The sequence below is a fragment of the Leiobunum rupestre genome, chromosome 6 (assembly GCF_980474605.1).
Source record: "Leiobunum rupestre chromosome 6, qqLeiRupe1.1.hap1, whole genome shotgun sequence".
Classification (NCBI taxonomy): domain Eukaryota; kingdom Metazoa; phylum Arthropoda; class Arachnida; order Opiliones; family Sclerosomatidae; genus Leiobunum; species Leiobunum rupestre.
Genome location: NC_143389.1, coordinates 12096558 through 12108294, shown reverse-complemented (window position 1 = coordinate 12108294; position 11737 = coordinate 12096558).

The following is an 11737-nucleotide window of genomic DNA, read 5'->3' as shown; positions in this document are numbered from 1 at the left end:
AGAAATAAATATTAAGTTACTAGTCACTCTTGTGGAACGGGAAATTTTCTAAGTTCGCTCGACATCTGCGCTGGCAATAATGAACGCTTTCGATTTTATAACTTTCTTCAAATAAAATTAAAAGTCGTTTTTCCTTGAATCATTTTTCAAGTTCCGATCGTCGTTAGAAAATGCCCGAAGCAGTATCACTGGTTCGCGTTATTATATTCAATCGGAGAATAAAGCTTTCCTTTTAAAAACCGTTGCCTACGTTATTGAAGCGAGCGAAGCTTCATTGATGTCATCATTACTTTCAAAAATTAAATGTAACCTCGCCATTTCTTAATAGCCAGTAAAGCGATGTCAGAAATCTCTTCTTTGTTAGGTAAATAGTAACCCGATACCTGTCGTGACATTGCCTGATTATTGAATTTCAACCCAAAATTTACTGTAAGTGCTTTATAAACCACCATTGAAGAATTTTTAAGAAAATTTCAGACTTAATTTTTTAACTTCATTGTGAAATGGAATCAGTGAGTTCTAATTTATTATATTAGTATACATTTAAGTAACTTTAAAGTTTACGTAATTATAAGGAATTAATTCCGATTTAGAGGTCGATGTATACGTTTCTTGAACCGAAACGAATTTTTGAATGGAATAAAATGAAAAGTATAACGAGATACCTTCTGGCTTTGCATTCGCCGTTGAGATTTCTAAAAAATCTTTTTTCTAAATTGAATACGGTACTTTCAATTGTTTCAGGAAAGTCTATATGTAATAGAAAAACCATTTACGTCAATCTAAAATTTGAAGAAAAACTGTTCTTTTTTTCTTATACGACGCGCCTGATTTATAAAATTTTGGTTTTCAATAAACCCCCTTCCCTAAATTTAGAATTTAAACCGAATTTTTAACACTCCCGGTTGGGAGGTATACTCCTTCAAAATTCAATTTTAAATTCTAATTATATATGTTACAAATCATTTTTAAGGTTTTGTTAGTCGTTTATTCTAAATAATACAGTAATTTTACAGGCCTTCTAAGATAGGTTCCGTTCGTAGTTCTAACTAAACAGGACCTAAAAATTTTCTTTTCTTGTCTCTGTCCTTTTTAACTTCCTTAACTAATCCTAATTTCCACAAATGTTTTTTAACTCTGTCTTCTTGGATGAGAACTACAGCTTCCGCTTTCATTTGAATTTGATTTTTATCTAACGCACTTTTATGGGCTGACTTTAACTCTAATAAGTACTCTTTACGCCCCTTTTCGAGAAACTTTCTTCCAAGTGTACTTGTTTCTTATATTTATACACACTTTCTACCCAATTTGCGGGAATTCTACAATTTTTGTTTAATTTTTGAGGGGGTAAACACGTCACTCTCTCGCCAATCAGAAGGTGTGCCGTAGGAACGGGACTATGTTCTCCTTCATCATTAAACACGTATGTCAATGGCCTAGAATTAATGACGGCTTCCGTCCAGATCAAAATTGTTTAAATTTCAGTGTATGATAAGTAAGCTTTGCCTAATACACATTTTATTGTGTATTTTGTGGACATTACCAGCCTTTCGTAAAACACCTCCTTGCCAAGCCGCCCTTTCTTTTGTGAAACGCCACTCAATCCCCTTTGTACCAAAGTAATTTTGAACTTCCGGGTACGAAATAGTCCTACAAATTAATTTTAAATCTTTATCGGCCTTTTTGAAAGTTTAACCGTTATTGGGGAATTCCTCGACGCGATATTAATCGAGTGAGAGCCATTAAAAACTCGTGGGTCGACATCGATTTCACTAACTCCAAATGTATTGCGCGTGAAGCAGCGCACGCGAAGAGACAAATGTACGCTTTCTCAGATTAACCTAATGTAATTCTAAAACAGGGTCCCCTCTTCGATTCTATCTTTAGGTAATTTACCCATCGGGGCACTGCCCGGTTGGCACAAATAGTTTTTACAAAGGTAACACCCAAGTCGCTACTGATTTCGCTAGTTGCCTGCCTGCCACTCACAAGTCACGGTATCTTGCACCCCAGAGTGACTAAGCTCATCGTGAGACCGTTTCATTAATAATTTCGCTAAGTAGTTACGTTTATCCAAAATTATAACGGTGATTACTCAATTATTAATTTTTCCTGTTGATTCCCCAGCGGGACCTTGAATTACCCACTCAAATTTTGTACTCATGGCTACGAAATTGTGGGAAAACCTCTTAATGGGCACATCTTCAACTACATCCCAGAAATAATCACTGCCCACAAAAAATTTACGTTCTTTTCCCAATTTTTGCCCGCTTGGTGGATCACGCAATTTAAATCCCTTTTTTTTCATAATTATTCAATGGGTAATTGCGGTGGCTAGGGCTTCGCACAGATACGCTAATATTTTTACTTTTACGCTAGGGTCATGTACGCTTTGCATCATTACCCTAAATTAGTTTCGCGTTTCTATACTAGGAATTTGATTTCCGAAATGGTAAACCGTTATGTTTAATTATCTGGCAACTGGTAATTTTGTTTCTCTCGAAATCTTTTCATTGATAAAACTAGCTTGCGCGCCGGAGTCTAAAAGACATCTTATTGGTTTTTTGTACTGTTGGTCTACAGGATTTATGGCTATAGCTTTAGCCGTTTGTATTAATACGGGTCCTAGGTTAATTTTGGTGATATTGTGACCCATACGGTTGTCCCTTCCCTCCCGTCTTTCTCGTCCCTTTCTTTGGGTGTTTCTAGTTTCTTCGGATTGTTATCCGGTTTGGTCAAGTTGGCCCCATTTTTGGCGCACAAGGCGACGTTATGATTATTACTACACTTTTGAAGAAGTAAATTGTCTCGTTTGGTGGCGCCTGTTTATGCAAATATAGCATCTATCTTGTTGACTTACTATTTCCTTTTTTAATCTAATGTGAATTTACGGCAATTAGTGGAAGAATTTTGACAGAAAATGCACTATATACCCTGACGTAGTTTTAAATTTGTTTGTAAGGTTGTAGCTGAGCTTATTTTTCTACCCTCTTCTAAAGGTTTTTGTTTTTGTTTGTAAGAATCCCGCTTACTACTCCCATAACTAAGAATGGATAAGGTCTCACGGGCTTCTATTTGCTCTCTTCAAAATTCAATTAATCCCTCTACGTCCAATTCTGGTTGATGTGGATGTTTTCTCTCCTACTTCTTCTAATTGACTTTTGGGACGGACCGAGTGCTGAGGGTAACGGTAAACGTCTCAACGTCCAAATGGCAGGGTTTCCAAAAATTAATCACGGTGTTCGTCTTAGTATCAATTTGGGATTACAACGGGCAGGATTCGAACCCGAGTCCTCCTGCATAATAGAAGGGCGTTCTTCCACAGAACCACCGATACATATTACGATTGATTGAAAATTATAAGCTCAGCTTAAGTGGAAGAGTATATTAATAGTTTTTAAAGTCTAAATTTTTTTACGTATGAAATTTTAAAGGTCAAATTTTGTTTTAGCGCAGTCAGCAGAGGTAAAAGGGTTAGAACCCGTGGGCGTCCACTTAAGTAGTTTTTTGTCTATCGGTACTTATGAACCGTTAAGGTCATTTATGAATATGATTTCAAGTGGTATACAACGCGCTTTTTTCTTTTTGCTTACTTTACACGTAACTGTCGTAATTTATTTTACGTGTTTTCTTATCGGCTTTAAATGTGTGATACATTTTCATTAATGTGGTTACGTTGTTTTTATATTTTGAGATATGCGCTGTTGTTTAGCCTTCTCTATTCAGTTAAGGTTTTTTGTGTGCGTTATAATCCGGGAAATGTAAACGGTAAGGTGTTTTTGGTTTTTTTCTTACAATTTTCATTACCGTGGGTATACGGATTAACATTTTCTGGATTTCTATGTATTTGAATACCTTGTTGTTTGATTGGGTTATTATTATATTTTTTATTGCCTATTTGTTTTAATACAATGTTTATTACTGGTGGTATTTAGATTGACTTTTTCTTGATTTTAACTAACTTGTTACTTAGTTGGGTTATTATTATATATTTTTCTATTGGTTATTTTTCTTGCTTGTTGATTATGTGGCGGATAATTGATGTCTACGATTTTTTATTTGCATGAATTTTTATCGTTTTCGTTGGGTTGTCGTCATGAGCCCACGCAGTTTTTATTGGTGCTTTCACTTATAGTTTTGGTTTTCGCTATAACTTTGGTTTGTCCTTATAAATTTGATTGATTAAGACCTATAATACCATGGGTTGGTTTTTCTCTGTGAAATAGTTTATTGCACGTATATTTTACGTTTCGTGAGCGTTCTAATAATTTTAAATTTGTATTCTCTATTTCTCATTTTGTTGCTTTGGTAATTTAATAACGTTTTGGGTCTAAAGTAGGTTTTTGTTCTATTGAAATTGAAAATTTCACAAACTAAACTTTATAGGCTGAAAACAACTTGTAATTAAGGTTTTTTTTTCATAAATAAAGTGAATTTTCTAATGTACGACAATACTATGATATATTAACATATAATACAGAATACAATACCGCAAATTTAAACTTTTTAAATCTAAAAATGGTTAAAACTTGCGCTGTTACTGATTGCAAAAGTCGTTCACCAAATCACAAAATATCACTTCACAAGTATTATTCTCATTTTTATAACTGTTTCAGATTATGTTTTTATACTTTTCCACTTTTATGTTAAAGATTTTTTCAACGTAACAGAATTTTGTACACAAAATGACTTAAGGGCGTATCTAGGATTTTATTTCAGGGGGGGTTTTGAGGGAAAATTTCAAGGGGTGGAGGCTGACGGAAGTTTTACTGATATTTATTAGGCACCCCCCCCCCCCCCGGTCATCGCCCTTGAACGCTAGAAACCGGTTAAATGTTTTAAAACCTAGAAATTACCATTTTGTGTGTGAAAAACACTTTAAGGAAAGCTAATATCGCGTTGGGAAAAACGGGAAATATTTAACACGGAAATTTTTCAACGAAGACGCAATTCCTTCGGTTTTTGTGGAAAACGAAAAATCAAATTTTCACCTAGCCTAGATTTAATTATTTTTAAAAATTTAATCATGATTTAATTATTTTTAATCTTTGTTCAGCCAAAGCTACATATTTAATTTTAATCTAATCTAATCAGTATTGGCAGGAATCCTCTACTTGGATTGCTTATCTTGCCGTCAGGCCCGTAGCCAGAAAAATTTCGATAAGGGGGCAGTAGCTTTTTGTGAGGGGCACATTTTTTTCGTTACCTAATTTCGAAAATTAACATAACTTGCGCCGTGTAATGTTTTTGGTGTTCAACAAAAAAACTTGCTTTCTGAAGCAGACCATTCTACAACTTGTATTTTATTAAGAAATAGTTACCTATAAATAACGATCTAAACCTTAGACAAAGACAAGTGGCCCAAAGGGAAAATTTCAACGAATAGAAGTTTAAAAAACTAATAAATATGAAGGGGCAGATAATATTCTTTGAGGGGAGTGGATTCAATTGAGGGGGCAGGGGGGGGCAAATAAAAATTTCAATTGAGGGGGCAACATTTATTTTTGAGGGAGCATCGATTTCACTTTCGAAGATTCTTTAATAACAATACAATGCGTTGGCTGGGAATCGAACCCGGGTCACTCGCGTGGCAGGCGAGTATTCCACCCTTTTTTAGCGCGCAAAAAGAAGAATATTGCAGAGTTCCGAGAGTGCCACTCTTTCGATTATTCTCTCATTCGTGTATTTTTTTCCGTTAAATGCCTCATTATGGATGGACTTATGGTAAATCTATTAAGCGACGTGTCTACCCCGACGGATTTTAAACTTCTTCAATTAACCTCGAAGAGTTGAAAAGATGGCGCAAACTTTTATTGTCACTTTGATCACTAACAATTTCTAAATTATGGAGTATTTCCATATGCGCGTGTTTAACTAATTGCGGGCGATCAAGACTCGTTTTTCAAAACTTTTTTGCCTCTAAATACACTGTCCAAAAAAGTTATTTTTAGCTGCATCTACACAGCGACCTTAAAAGGTTTTGAAAAATACCAATTTTAAATGGTTCCAAATAATACCACACATCTGAGGTATTTTTCCATACCATCACGTATTAAACGGAACCTTTTGGAGATTTCAAATATACCAACTAAGGAATATTTAAGTACCATAAAATGTTTTTGTTATACAATATATGGCATTTTTCAATACCAATATTGACACTTTTTAGGAGTCGAAATAAACCTACCTAAGTATTTTTTAATACCCGAAATGGAATTTTTAAAATTCATAGGGTATGTTCGAGGGAAAATAAACCTTCAAAAGAATATTTTTGTATGAGAAAAGGTTTTTTGGTTTATTTCAAATGGTACTAATTTAAATCATATTAGGTATTAAATGATTAATTTTTTGGAGTAAAAGTAAACCCAATTAAGAACTAGAAAGGTTTTTTGGTTTACCTTTATGGTATTTATACTTACCATAAGGAATTAAATAGTACCTTGTTTGGAGTAAAAAAACGAATCAAATATATTTTAGTATCATAAAAGATATTTTGATTAATTCACAAGGTATTTATAATTACTTTTAATTATTAAATGGTTTCTTTTTTGGAATCCAAATAACCCTTTCCAAGAATATTATAGTACCTAAAACTAGTTTTTGTTTTACTTTATATGGTATTTCCTATACCTTTGGTTATTAAATGAAGCGTTTTAGTTCTATAAGTGGCTTTCGGTTACATTCTTTAAGGAATTTTAGAGGTACAAAAGAGATCCGTATGTGCAATGAAAAAAATATCGGAAAACCTTTTATTTTCAGAAATGTTTTTATTTCCTCTGACATACTACATGGACCCTACTTTGAAAACAGAATGTTTAAAAACCAACAATAAAAGACTATATACACATTTCAGAAATGATTTAAATTTTAAATGGTTGAAAATTTTAAAAACATCTAAATCAACAACTTGTTAATTGCATTGTTAACTGGTGTTGTAATTTAATTTAGCTTAGGTTCTATTTATAAAACGAGTTTTTGAACAAACTCAACCGTTTTGTGTAATTTTGGCGAATAAGATATGCCAAACACATAGTTAGAATTAAAAACTAATACAAATCCATTTAAAATAGTACCGGCATGAAAAATCTCACTTTCCAAACAAATTTTAATTGGTTTGTCTAAAAACTCTTCTGCCGTTATATGCATAACTTCATTTGTGTGTTCATTAGTTGGTTTTATAAAAAGAAAGTTATATTATTTTCAAGTTGCATAAAATATTATTTAAACAACTTACGTCGAATGTAACTAGAAATTTTTTATCTTCTTTCCATATCTAAAAAATATTATTATTTTCTAAAGAAAATCAGCTCTAACATATTTTAAAAATTGCTCTTATACAAAATGAACTATTTACCAGTAAACGTCTCTTCTGAAACCAAATCTTTTTTTCCTCCAGCTGTAATTTCAGTTTTTTACAAAGCTTCGTTTTTTCTGTCAGTTTAAAAAATTTCCCTCTTAATGGTAGAATATATTAAAAAATCCAAAATTGAATCAAATTTCCATTCAGGGACGTAGCCAGGATTTTGATTCGGGGGGGTTAACGCCATTGATAAAAAAGTAAAAAAATAAAAATATTTGTACGTACGACCATACTTTTCGGGGGGGGGGGGGCATGAGCCCCGCTGGCTACGCCACTTTTTCCCTTAGAAACAAATTTAGCTAAATGAATTAAAATTACCTGTCAAATTATTTAAAAAATATATAAAAAATATTTCTTTTGACGATGACTTTTTATTGGAATATTTTTCAACACTTGAACGATGTCTTTAAAAATCCCAAACTTTGTCACACACCAGCTGTAATTTTAAAAATTTACTTTGTATAAAAATAGAAACACAATGAGTCTGGAAATTTAAATCAATTTTAAATGAGTAAATAAATAAACATCTACCTTTAAGTTATTGACATTTGCTCCAGAAAATACAAAAATTTTTATTACGCACTCGAAAAAGACAACCGTCCGATAACTGTATTACAGAAAATGGCGGATATTTTTCAAAATTGGCAATAAATTTACCGCATCTACGACTCTTCCTTCCAAGAGGTTCTTCTGACAATAGGACGGGTTTCTTCGGCCAGTTGGTGGCACGTGACGCCCGAAAGTAAATTTTTTCCAGCCGTTAGTTTGGTGTCTTTGTCCACTGACGTTTCAAAACGGCTCCAAAATCCAGTCCATTCGGTGTAGTCTACGGATAATTTTCCGATTTCCATCGTCGGTAGTTTCTTTTCCTTCAGCATCTTGAATGATCTCGGTCCACCGTTGGGTTCCCGCGGCTTCAAGGAGTTGTTTTCACCTTCGATCTAGGGGTTGGCGAGATGACTATTCTCTCTGGGTCCTACGGTTCGCTTTCGATTTGATGAGGGTTATAACATCTTGGCAAGCTCCCGCTTTGGTGGTCTCTTTTTGCAAACCGGCTGGGATCAGGTCCAGGACCATGTAGTCGAGCTTTTGTAGATACTTTTCCTTCTTGTTGAAAAGCGGAACTTGGTCCTGCAGGTTGCTGAAATCCACGGCTGGGTCTTGTAGAAGGGTCGTGATGCCATTGATAATTTTCGTTTTTAAGTTTAACGAGTTCTTCGGCTTTTGAGTCTGTCGGTGCTAGCGGATTATTTTTCGCGGCACCGGTTTTATGGTCCACGGGCGGATCCATTTTGTTGCGCGTAGAAGTGTATTATTTTTTTTCTCTAACTTAATTTTTCCCGTTCACGTAAACGCATGCGAGTAATTTTTTTTAAATATCTACCTTTAGTCCAGATTTTTCCCGTGTTTCTTTTTTTTTCTTATACGACGCGCCTGATTTAGCTTAAGAGAGCCTTTAATTTGAAATAGATATTTGTACTACAGGTAAGACCGACTAAAAAATCTTACTGCAGTATATGATATCGTTCACCATCTGAGAATAACTTAAGTTTTAGGAACTACACTTTTTTTGAGAAATACCTTTTATTCATGTCCTAGCTAACCACTAGGACGAAAAAACACATGTATTTTAATTTTTCTTTATACAAAAATGCATAAAGAAACCTCGGATTGTAGGGAGGGGTTCAACACTTTTAAAAGTAAAAACGAAATTTAATTATAATTAACACAGGAAATAAAATCAAATACGTTTACTACTGCAGACACAGAGCAGATGTCGAACTATTCTCATAGTGCTACTAAATAATGAATTATCTTGAAACTGGATATAAGAATGGGGTTCTTCACAATGCTTCGGAATTCCAGGGATACCCGTTCCAAAGAGGAAACGTCTTTCTTTAAGTACGGATTCCAAACCGGAGACGCATAATCGAGGACAGGTAAGCACATTGAGCGATAGAGAGTCAGGGACGCTTTAGTATGACCGCTAGTCCGACGAATCCACCCACATCAGCGTCTGGCACGATTAGCAGTGTAAGTGATCAGTAGCGGCGCCAGCATTTTTGGAAATAAGCCAACCCCGTGTGAAGTAACCAATGAGGATGCAGAAGGAAAATGAAAAGAAGAACGAAAGATATCTTCTGTTTATTTTCAAATGCTTGGGTCTCTGTCTTACTTTAGGCGCCAGCACCCTATGCCTTTAAGCAAACAAATGTTATCAATGTACAAAGTTAGATAATCACGCTATTTTGACCAATCTGCTACTCTAAAGGCGGAATAATACATAAGATCGCAAGCAATTATGCTGAGTGTCTGTGGTCGGTGAAGTACTTGGAGGCTTAAGCGTGACGACCGTCTTACTCGGGGAAATTATGCTGAGTGTCTTTGGTCGGTGAAGTACTTCGAAGCTTAAGCGACGACCGTGTACACTATTGGAGCGTTTATATCAGTGTCTTACACTTGCAAATTGTGTTTTACTATCTTTAATTTGTAAACTGTCAGAATAATGTGATTCAATAAGCCAGTTAAAAAACTAAAAATGAATGATTTTTCAAAGTTAATGTAACGCAAAGGAAATTTCCACTAGTCATGTCTCATAAATGTCGTATGCAATTAAGGTACTACACCGCAGTAATATTTGAGTGTTTTTTTTATTGGTTTCCTTTCTTGAGGTACAGAAATTTTTACTTTTTTTTGCTTTTAGCACAACTATTGAAATATCTGCGAATAAAATACTTTACAAACATATTAATAAAGTATATATCTGCAATAATACCAAAAGCAATTACGAAATACGGATTGCGACATTGTTGACCAAGGGCTTTAATATACACGACATATAAGGCGATTGAACCCAAGATTACAAACTGTAGAATTTGCATTAAAGTTAAACAAAACGAAAAACCTTCTGAAATTTTAACTCTGGCGGATTTTAGCGCAAAATAAGAGTACATAAAAGAGTGCACGGTAAAGTTTAAGCAACCACACCATCTTCCTAGAGCTGGTTTTTGATAAGCCAGCAACCAGGTTATGACAAAGGTAGTTACGTGATGACCCAAATGAACAAAGTTCAATTTTTTCCGGAGCAAGAGAAATACTGTCTCGAAGAGTTCCAAGCCTTTAGAAATGATGAAAGCGGTGGCCCAAAATCCACTCACGGAGTTAAATTTATTGTCGCAAACTGAAAAATCAAATCCGTAGTTTCTTAAAACGAAAGTTAATTCTGGTAAGCCTCGGCACATTCCGCAGATGCTGAATGCGGCGAAGGTGACGTTCCAAAAGAAGAAATATTTCCTCACATCCACTGGCCGTCTGCTCATCATAAATCGATGGAAAACGTAAACCGACGTTAGATAAAATGCAGTTATATAGAAAGAAAGTATCCAGTTTCGATCTAGCCATTCTAGAACCGCATCAGTATCATGATCCTTTTCAAATTTGAAAACGTACGAATAGTACGGATATCCATTGTAATCCAAAGCGTTGGGAATAGGCAATCGGTTGAACTCAGTCTTAATAGAATCCATTATTAAGTCACTGGTTAAACTTCGCGTTCAGCTACAGCTAACACCATTCGTTATCTGCTCTTCGTCAGCTAAATTAAATACTTGGATTCTATTTATCGTTTTAAATATAGCAAACTCTTTTTTTGAAAAACCGGCTACTCCGACGACCCGAGGCGTTGGTAAGCAACACATGCCTTAGATCAGTTTCAGTAGACCTTGTTATTGTTAACAGGAAATCTTGGTGGAATGATTCGCCTAAATTTTTATTTTTATTTGAAATAAATTTACATTTTTATTTTCTTTTAACAAATTAAAGCTCCTTTAGGCAGTCGTTAATTACCACCATGGCTTGCCTGAGGCGGCTTACGCGATTAACACAATGCCCTAAAAATGAAAATATTGATTACTTTTCCTTCTTGGAAATGAAATTCAGGGTCAATTATTTTTTACAGAATGATGTTGTTTGAACATTCCAAATAATGACCTTGGAAAAAATGATGTAATTTTTTAGCTCATTTGCGTTTAACTGTTGGGCCTTTACTATTAGAAGTTTGATGTAAATGGTTTGTCACACTTTTCCCTCAAACTTTAAAACACTTAAACGAGGCTCGCGTATTGACGTGAGCCGCCCTTAAATTCAATTTGTATTTCGTGTTTTCCTATTTTAAACAAATGATTAAACTAGATTTTGAAAGTGACAGAAAAACTAATAAAAGGTTGTTTTTAACAACAAGTTTCGGAGACGCGTCAGAAGAAGCTTATTTTTTTTGCTTATTTTGTTTTGCTTTAGAAATAAATCAAAGATATAAACACTTCTTTTCTACTTACATTTTACTGTGGCGGCATCAGTTTTTTAAGTGGTGTAGGCTAA